Source organism: Archocentrus centrarchus (genome assembly GCF_007364275.1).
Source record: "Archocentrus centrarchus isolate MPI-CPG fArcCen1 chromosome 18 unlocalized genomic scaffold, fArcCen1 scaffold_23_ctg1, whole genome shotgun sequence".
NCBI lineage: Eukaryota > Metazoa > Chordata > Actinopteri > Cichliformes > Cichlidae > Archocentrus > Archocentrus centrarchus.
In genome coordinates this window covers 3,793,543-3,803,250 of record NW_022060145.1, presented here as the reverse complement: position 1 = coordinate 3,803,250, position 9,708 = coordinate 3,793,543, and positions in this window count along the sequence as shown.

Sequence of the window (9,708 nt, the reverse complement as noted above, 5' to 3'; positions counted from 1 at the left end):
TATGTACTTTAAAATGGCCTTCACATTTTCACAGCTTTTGCATGGTTGATTATCAAAATACAGTCACTTGTGCATTGTTTTCTTTAATTCACATAATGTTATTAGGCCTACTTTAACATGCACATCTGACCTGATTGTGATTGATGAGTTACATAATTTGAAAGAAGAAAACATGCAATGCCTTTATAAAATCTCTTATAAAATCTTTATAAAATCAAAAACGTACACAAGCAAACAAATAGAAGATACAGTGTAGTAGAAAACACAATAAAATAACAATGTGCAAGTATTTAAGAGGCTAAGATTCAGATAAAGCTACTTTCAGCAGAGTTTTACACCAGACGTCCTTCCTGACACACCCAATGGGGATTTGTGTCTCCAGCTGGAATCAAACAAGCAACCTTTCAGGTACACAGGGAAAATCAATTCAATCGATCATGCTGAATATTTTGTTATCAGTTTAAACTGACCAAAAGTTTCCAAAGAATTCATTTTTTTGAAGGTTGCATTGCAAAAATTCCAAGTAGCTGGAGCGTAAAAACTACAAATCATTTTTCTAAGCTTGAGTTTGGTGTGACCTGAAGTACCAGTCTAGCTTGGAAGTAATGCACAATGGCAGCTTTCCAGAGAGAATCATAGATATAACAAATGCCTGTTATAAAATCTAATGATGAGTTGCATAAACCTGGCCAGGAATAAAGCTGAAGGCAGAACAATAAACAAAACCTGGAGAACATTAAAGTAGTGTTGCAGAGTTGCCATGACAAATTGAGTTGAGTCAATAAAGTAGCACACTGAATCACCAGCATATGAATATACAGAGCAGTTAGTTTAAAATAAGACAGTGTTATTAATGCAAATGTAATTGTAAAACTGAGTCGAAGTAGAATCAAGCTGTATTAGCTTGATTCTACTTATTTTTGTATTCAAAAATAAGTTGAATACAAAAACTTATTTATGTATTCAACAAAAATAAGTAAAACTTATTTTTACATAAATACATAAATTTCATGCTTGTGAAAGGAATGGTAAAAAATAAATGTTCTGCCCATCACTTTAACCAAAATAGTAACAACAATTAAAAAAATTACTCCAAATTCTAAACACCATGTTTTCAATTATATTTATTTTGAAGAAGTTACGCAGAAACCTTTAAAGTTCAACCTTTAACGCTCCTCTAGGAGATTTATGATGTTCTTCATTTCTTCCAGCTTCTCTTCATTGTCCTGTAGTTTTGCAGCAAGGCTATCTTCACGCCTTTCAAACCAAATCTTGGTTTTATCTATGAAGCGATTCAAACTATTTATCAATTCCACCAGTGGTGGAAAATCCTCTTCTAGTGTCTTCATTAGTTCCAGAAGAGAAGAAAGCTGCTTCATCTTTTCATTAAATTCTCTTGAGGCGGTGGCTTTTCTGTTAACAAACTCTGCCTAATGAAGACAATTTGGGGCACAAATCAAATTTATTGTTATGTGTATGTATTGTGCGCACTGTCCTTGTGCAGTGTATTACAAATGCATCACTACAGAAAATCTGATAAACTTCTTTATTTTCTGCATGACCAAATGTCACTGACAGTATGTGATCAACATGAAACTGAGTGACCCACCTTACTTTTGGCTGCTGCTTCTTCTGCTTTGCGAAGTTGTTCTTTGCTTTTCTGAAATTTGTAGAAAGAGGTTGTAAGTGTGTCACTTGCTTTCACGCTACATACAAACAGCTCTAAATAAAGAAGAAATCCAGCCATTAACGAGCATATGGTGACCTGCAGTGACAAATAAATGTGTAATTTATTCATTTACCAAAATGAATTTTTGCTTGTCGGTCAGTGAACTTGCGACATAAACCAGGGACAGCAGAGAGAAGATGATAAAAATGAATCTGTTGGTGTTTCTGAGCCCAACCAGCGCTCTGGTTGTGGATGAGGCTGCTGCTGCCATTGCTGGAAAAAACAGTGTCTCAGCTTGAGAGAAAATGACAGAATTTTTGATTAATCAAGAATCAAGTGGATGTTTTCTGTGTCGAATAATTTGTATAATGTGCAAAATGTATTAACGATAAACCATCTTACGGTACAGTGTTACTGATCTTACCTGCCTGATGAATGGAGGAGGAGCTGCTGCACTGTACAGGTGAAGAATGAAAACATAATGAGATGACACGCGGCAAATGCTTTATATGCTCCTGGTATCACTCATCAGCTCAGGTGTGTGAGCTGCCCCTTTGCTTTCATTTTCATGGCAAGACAGTTTGACTGATCCACTTTACAGGAATAGAGGTCCATAAGTTAAAAAAAAAAAAAAACTAGAGACAGCCCAACAACAATCCACGCTCATCAAGATCCACGACAGAAGTAGGTGGCAGAAAAAGCTCGAGAAAAAGAAAAAAGTAGCAATTCCTTTTTTTCTGCATCACTTTATCAATCTTTACATCACTGTTGAGGAATTTTGCCCCACTCTTCTTTCCAATGTTGATTCACTGAGGTTTGTTAGCATTAGTTTATGTGGAGCTCTCTTAAAGTCAAACCACAGCATTTCAGTCAGATAGAAGTTTGGACTTTGACTGGGTCATTTCAACATCTTGATCCTTCTGTTTCAGCCACTCTGTTTTGAAGTTGCTGCTGTGAGCAGGATCATTGCCCTGTTGCATGACCCTGGTTGCTACTAACCCTCTTAATTCCTATGGAAGCAGTAAAGGTGTGCTTAGGACTGAATAAAGTCCTGTGAAAAGTTTATTTTTCACATATATATATTATATATACACACACACACACACATATATATATATATATATATATATATATATGTGTGTGTGTGTGTGTGTGTGTATATAGCTCATGAATGCTCATAAGAAACTATGACAATAATATTCTGATCATATAAAGTTTTATGTTATGGTTATGATTACCAAATGTTTTTACTGTTTGGTAATAAAGGTTTCGTGCCTGTTCTCCTTATCAGTGTGTCATGATTGATGATTTGCAAGGCAAATAAAAAAGTCAAGGCTATCAAACTGTGTATTGTTCCTTGTGTTCTGTAATGTGATGGGGCACAGCACTGCACTAAACCCACCTTTTAATTTAATTTTATTACTGAATGCAAAATCAGGTAAATTACCAATTTTAATAATAAGTATGACACATCCATTCAATAGTATGTTGAGAGGAACGTACAAAATTTGGGTGAGTGTGTCCAAACTTTTGACTGGTACTGTACACAAAAGTACAAAAGCACAGAGGGCAGGGAGTTTATGGACGTGTTGCTAGAAGGCAATGTGACCTTCAAAGACAACCTCAATGCTAGTGAAACACAAGTGGCGTTTGCTTCCAACTACAGTAATTAGTCGACATCTGGTTAGAGAATGTTAGATGAATAGATAATTTACTAGTGACTCACTATGGGTCTACAGTCTGTTACTGTTTTGTAAAACAAGTGATACGTTTGCATAACTAGAAGAAATGTTGGTTCACTGTAGTGAACAAATGTGACTGCACAGTTCAGGTAAAACTGAAAAACAAGATCATCTTACAATCAACTGACAACGACATGCAGAAGTATCAAATGAGCAGTAAAAGCACAAGAATGCAATAGTAAAACGGTCAGCCATGTATGCAGTCTTTATAATTGAATGCAAAACTTTGAAAACAAGGTTATAAAAGGCACACATCAGACTCTTTTAGATGTTTATGCTGTTTTTATTTCAGCTTGTTTATTTAAAAACATGCTCATTAGATATTGATTGTATATTCATCGCACACTGTACCATCCTTATTTAGTAGTTGCACACAATTAAATAAGGATTCATTTTGTTGTTTTCTAAAATACTGTATCCCATATAACCCCACAGTTTGGAGGACTTAAACTAGTGGTAGCTTTAATAATCCTAAGGCAGAAATGTATAGTAGTATTCTACTCTTGTATTAGTACTTGAAGAAAATAATGTTGTATTTTATCAGCATGTTGTGTTTTTTCTACCACCTCTAATTATCATGTATGTTAAGGCTTACACATGACCAAATTTCAACAGTCACCCACAGCTGTCTGTCTTTGTGAAGTTCACAATTTGTAAAAAAAATAGTCAAAAATAAAAATTTTAATGTCTGTGAATAAAGATTATTATTTATTTATTATTATTCTTTGTCTAAACCTTAACTGGCAACTTTACTAATGTAACATAACACACAAAATCTCTGTGTACAATGACTACAATACCAGAGACAGATAATGACTAATGTGTTACAGTTCATTTTTATGATTTTCTAGGTATGTTATCTGCTCCATCACAATATTTAGTTTCTCCTCATAGTCCTTGATTTTTGCAGCTGCCGTCTCATGGTATTTATCTATGTACTTCTTGCTGGCTTCCAGGAAAGACTTTAGGTCATCCATTAAATCCATCAGTGGTGGAAAATCTGTCATGCTTGTATCTATTATTTCAGACAGAGGGTCCATCAAAAGTATAACATCATCAAAGAAATTTGGAATGTAGGCTCTATCTAACGTGTGATCAGCCTGGAAGAGAAAATAAAGCAAAAATTAATTTAAAAAACCAAAAAAACATCAAATGCATTTTGTAATTTAAAAAAAAATTATTTCAAATGATGGGAAATTTTGTCTTCCTTTGGCCATTTCATAGCATTATAAATATTTATATTAGCAGTTATAAACTCTCCAAAATACTCATCCACGTCCAAAACATGGACGCTGAGTGACGCACCTTCCACCTCGCTGCTTCTTGCTGTAGTTTCTGAACATTTTCTTTTACTTCCACCTACAAATCCAGAACAGAAGTCAACAAGCATGCATGTGAAGCATGGGATTGTGACCAAAGGAAAAAAAAAATTTAAGAAAAATTAATAATTTAGAAAAAAGGAGAACATAATAACTGGATTTAATCAATTAAAAGTGCAATTCTTAATTTTAAAATAGTGAACAATCATTTTACCAGTTGGTTCTTGTCTATCAGTGAACCTGAAACACCCACACACAGCAGAGTGAAAACGATGAGTAAGCCTTTGGTGGCTGCGACCCTGCTCACTCCTTTGCTTCTGGCCAAACCTGCTGCTGCCATAGCTGTTCTGAAACAACAGAAAGTATATATAAAGATATAAGGAAGAGGTTTACAAACTGAACTTTTAAAATTTGAAGGGAGACATAATATTAAGATCTGCCTGCGATATCTTTAACGAGTAAAGTGCTTACCTGCTATTAGAAATAAAACTGATACAACGGGACGACACAAATCCTTTATATAGTCCTAGTTTCACATCCTCCATGACACAGCTCACCTGTAGGTGGGTATCCAGGTCAGTGGGTGTGCTTAGCTAATGTCAATTCCCAGAAGCCATATTCTGTTAGTTTGTCTTGCAGGAAAATACTAACTTCATTTACTGGAATTTCTTTGAGCCATAATCAAATGCCACAGTACTTTAAATGAAACAGAAACTGGCAGAAACCTTCAGAACATGTACTTTGATTTCCTTTTTTTTTTTTTTTTGGATATATTGAAACATTTTGTAGCACATAAAAAAAAACACTAATTCAGTTTATGTGCTACACGAGAAAGCTGTAAGAATTGTAAAAGAACAGGAATTTTATGGACAAAGCACAAAATAATCTTCTTCCAAAGTGTTTTCAGAGGTTATTTGAAATTAGATGGATAGGGTATGAACTCAGGGAAAAGGCATGAAGAATGAGTCGGGACAAATATTTTTTTTATTTTATTTTATTTTTTTTAATTTAAAAAAACAAACAAAGAAAAAGATGCACATCTGCAAAAAGGGTAAATTTCTGGAGGAATTACAAATGCATAGTTCACGTTGTAAATTATTATTATTATTATTATTATTATTATTATTAGTAGTAGTAGTAGTAGTAGTAGTAGTAGTAGTAATAATAATAATAATAATAATAATAATAACAATAATAATAATAATAATACATTTCTGCAAACCAACCTTTTTAAAAGTGGAACACAAAGGTCTGTTAAGTTTTGACCTACAGTATTGTGTTCGTTCCATTTAATTAAATTCTTTGGTCATGGCATCTGTTGAATTTAGGATTCTTGTTTATTATTGGATGTTTTTCTGTTTGGTTTCATTGTAGTCCACGCTTTTCATTTTTGATTATTGTTAAATTTTGGTTTTACTTCTGTTTTCTTGATAGTATTTTGACCCTTTAGTTTTTGTTGTATTTAGATTCTTTTTACTATTTAGCATTTATGGATTTTATTATCTATGTTTAGCTTCCCCAGTTTTCCTTTTTAATTCTTCTCTTTGTTGTGAGTTCTTTTTGTTGTATTTGTGCTTAGTCGTTATCTTTTGGAGTATTTCTTGTCTGTAGTTGGTTGTTTGTGTCCATCTTTGAGTTTTGCCTCCCCCTTGTGATTGTTTTGATTATCTACAGTTGTATTCTATTCTCCAAGTTACATATATATATATATATATATATATATATATATATATATATATATATATATATATATATATATATATATATATATATATATATGTGTGTGTGTGTGTGTGTGTGTGTGTGTGTATTGTATTCTTCCTGTGGCTAAAGACAGGCCATGTACATAAAACACCAAAGGCAGAGGACAAGAGAAGACGTAGGTGGTCGCTTGTCATGGAGAGACATTTAAATTTTTGCCTGCATCTTCAGACTCAAGATATGAAGGTTCATACTGTACCTGTGTGTGGGTATCTGAAAAGGGGTCCCCTTCACCAAATAAGTGAAATTGCAAAGAAAAGAGACGACCGCTTAATAACTCAGTGCTCTAACACACAGAAACATGCATAAACATGCTTATTTTTTCTTGATTTTGTTGCAGTTACTAATATCGTCAGCAGATTAGACATGTAACCGTCTCGATGTAACCTTCTCATCTCCAGACAGCTGACAGGAGTGGGCTGAACAACAACAGCTGGTTATAAGCTAACATTATGCCAGCTTATGTTAGGCTCAAGTGTCCTAAAAATCACACTTTCCCGCTGATAAACAGTTTGAGTACATTTACACTTTCACACTTAGAGGCCAACAAAGTTACATCCACGTCAAAGAAATTTTCATTAACAGCAGCAAAAACAGCAGTCTTACCAGCTGTAAAGTTCAGGACATCCTCATCAGGTCACCTCAGCATCGCTGTCATCAGTCAGAAGTCAGCTTCTCTCACTCACTGACCTGAATTGGACTCCTTTCACAAATTTTTACAACCTCTTCCAGAGTAAGTAGATGTGGACACTTCTCACCTGGCATTGACAGTAGAGGTAAACAGTGGGCTGACAACTTTCCACAGATAGGGAAAAACTCTGGGGTGGATCCAGTACAAACTGTAGCTGGCCATGACTGTAATGGGGTACAGTCTAAATTTAATGCTTTTGATCAGTCTTGGGTGACTAAAACATCTTTGCCCTGCAGCGGCCACCGTAGCTAAGATTTTGCACTTGATTTGGGAGGGGTAAGAAAACAGAACTCAGTCATTTTCAACCCACAATCTACTGAGAGAATCTGGCTGTGATAATTTTACACACTGTAACTTTAAAGTTTTGACTTTATGCTTTCTGGAGTTTATCATGTATTAAAATCTCACGTTTTGTTGGAAATATTTTGTCCCCTGCATCTGCCTCTTGAGTTCTTATTTTAACAAGCCACACATTGAACAGTGACATCTTTGCTGTTTTTTGTTTGTTTGTTGTTTTTGGAAACCTGTGGATTTTCCAGTATATTTTTCTTTTTTTAATTGCCAAAAAAAAAGAGAGAGAGAAGAAGAATTTACATTATCTTGTTTTCAAGCATGTGCACTTTTTAAGTGCACAGTTAGTCTGTATTAGTCTGTCATATCACCAATGATTATTTTCCCTTCTTTTCATGAGAAATGCATTATTTACAATTAGCACCAGGGGTCAGCATTTGACTATTATTAAATGTTAAATGTGCTGATTTTTCGGAAGATTTTATCTTGTGTTTGCTCTTCTTAGTACAGCAATTCCTGTATGTGGATATAGGGAAAAACATCATGTGATTAGGCTTACTTTATTGTACAATTTGTATACACCAGAGATAAGCTCTTTATTGAGTGTTAATGATGATTTGCATATTTTGAAAGAAGGCAAATAGTCATCACACATCATCATCAGTGGCAGGCCATCATTTTATTTTTTTGTAGGCAGTGACTGAAGTGTAGGCTGAACTTGGCAAGCTCACTTGTGGCCAGCCTGATGTGGCCTGCATTGACAAAGCTTTCCACATCTGTTGCACTGTTTGACTACATGGCTGGGATTGATGTTCCATCTGATGCTTACAGCAATATTTGTCTTCATCAGCATCAATAATTGATTTGACAATATTGCACCAGTTTCATTTCTGTATTTCTTGTGCCTCCCAGGTTTCAGGGACCATGTGTGTTTTGGGATGTTTATATATATTAATTTTGGTCTTTTCACACAAGACAATTCCCCATAGAAGATGGCTATAGGCAGCCTGTCTTCTGTAATTCAATTCAATTCAATTCAATTCAGTTCAATTCAGTTCATTTTAGTTCAATTAGATTTAATTCATATAGCACCAAATCACAACAAAGAGTCACCTCAAGGTGTTTTATATTGTAAGGTAAAAACCATACTCTTATTCTTTGTGCATGGCTGGCTGACCTGAGTTAAACTGCTATGACATGGGCCTCTGCAGGAAATATGCCTCCTTGCTCCAGTACCTTCACATCTGATTTGGGGACTTGCCATCTTATGTGCCTTGTTGTGTCAAAGTGCCGCAGCTGTGTACTTGTAGGCATTACAGAAATCCAAAAACACTATGTTAGCTTTCCAAAAGCCATTCTTGAGCAATTGTCTTTAACCTTCTGCAGGGTCTTTGCTGGCACCTTTCTGGTTATAGATAACAGTGTGTTGCATGTTCATAGCCATCTAACTTTCTTTTATAAATGGTCACAATGAGGGCATCCTTGAAATTTTGAGAAATTAATTGCCAGTGGGTGTAAAAGTATGGGAGCTTGTTTTAGAAATTCTGGTGAGATACCATCCTGCCTTGCCTTTCCCAGTTTCTTTTCTAGCTCTTCCAGTGAGATGGGTATACACAACTCTTCTCCAGCTGGTCTAGTAGGTAAACATGAAGTTGTGGAGGGTTTTTTTTATCACTATGAGTTGTCAGTTTCTGAAAGTATTCCTTGCATTGCTCAGTAATTGCTCATAGTCAATCAACTTTTAGGAGGGGCCAGCGAAACCCCAGACTCTCCCTATAGCTCCCACTACAGAACTGTACATTCACCTTCTACTTCTACTTCTACTATAACTATATCAAGGTAAACCATGACTGCTTAATTACCTCTCAGCCAAATTATTAGTGACCTTAATGACAGAAGACAGTACACATATACCTTGGAATAAACACACACACACACACACACACACACACACACACACACACACACACACACACACACACACACACAGGAAGAGAAGGAAAGACGCATAAGTGTTCAATTCCTAACAATCAATCAAGAAAATTGGCAAGCCCGTTGTGCTGCTTCACCGGGGGTCCTGATTTCACAGCCAGCCTCCGTCACTACTGCGTCAGCACTGATGAGCTCAGCCTCAGCGATGGAGGGGGGGGGGAGCTGGTGAACAGTGAGTGAGTGAGGGAGGGAGAGAGGGAGGGAGAAGAAACGGGGTGTTGCCGCCTCTGAGACACACTCACG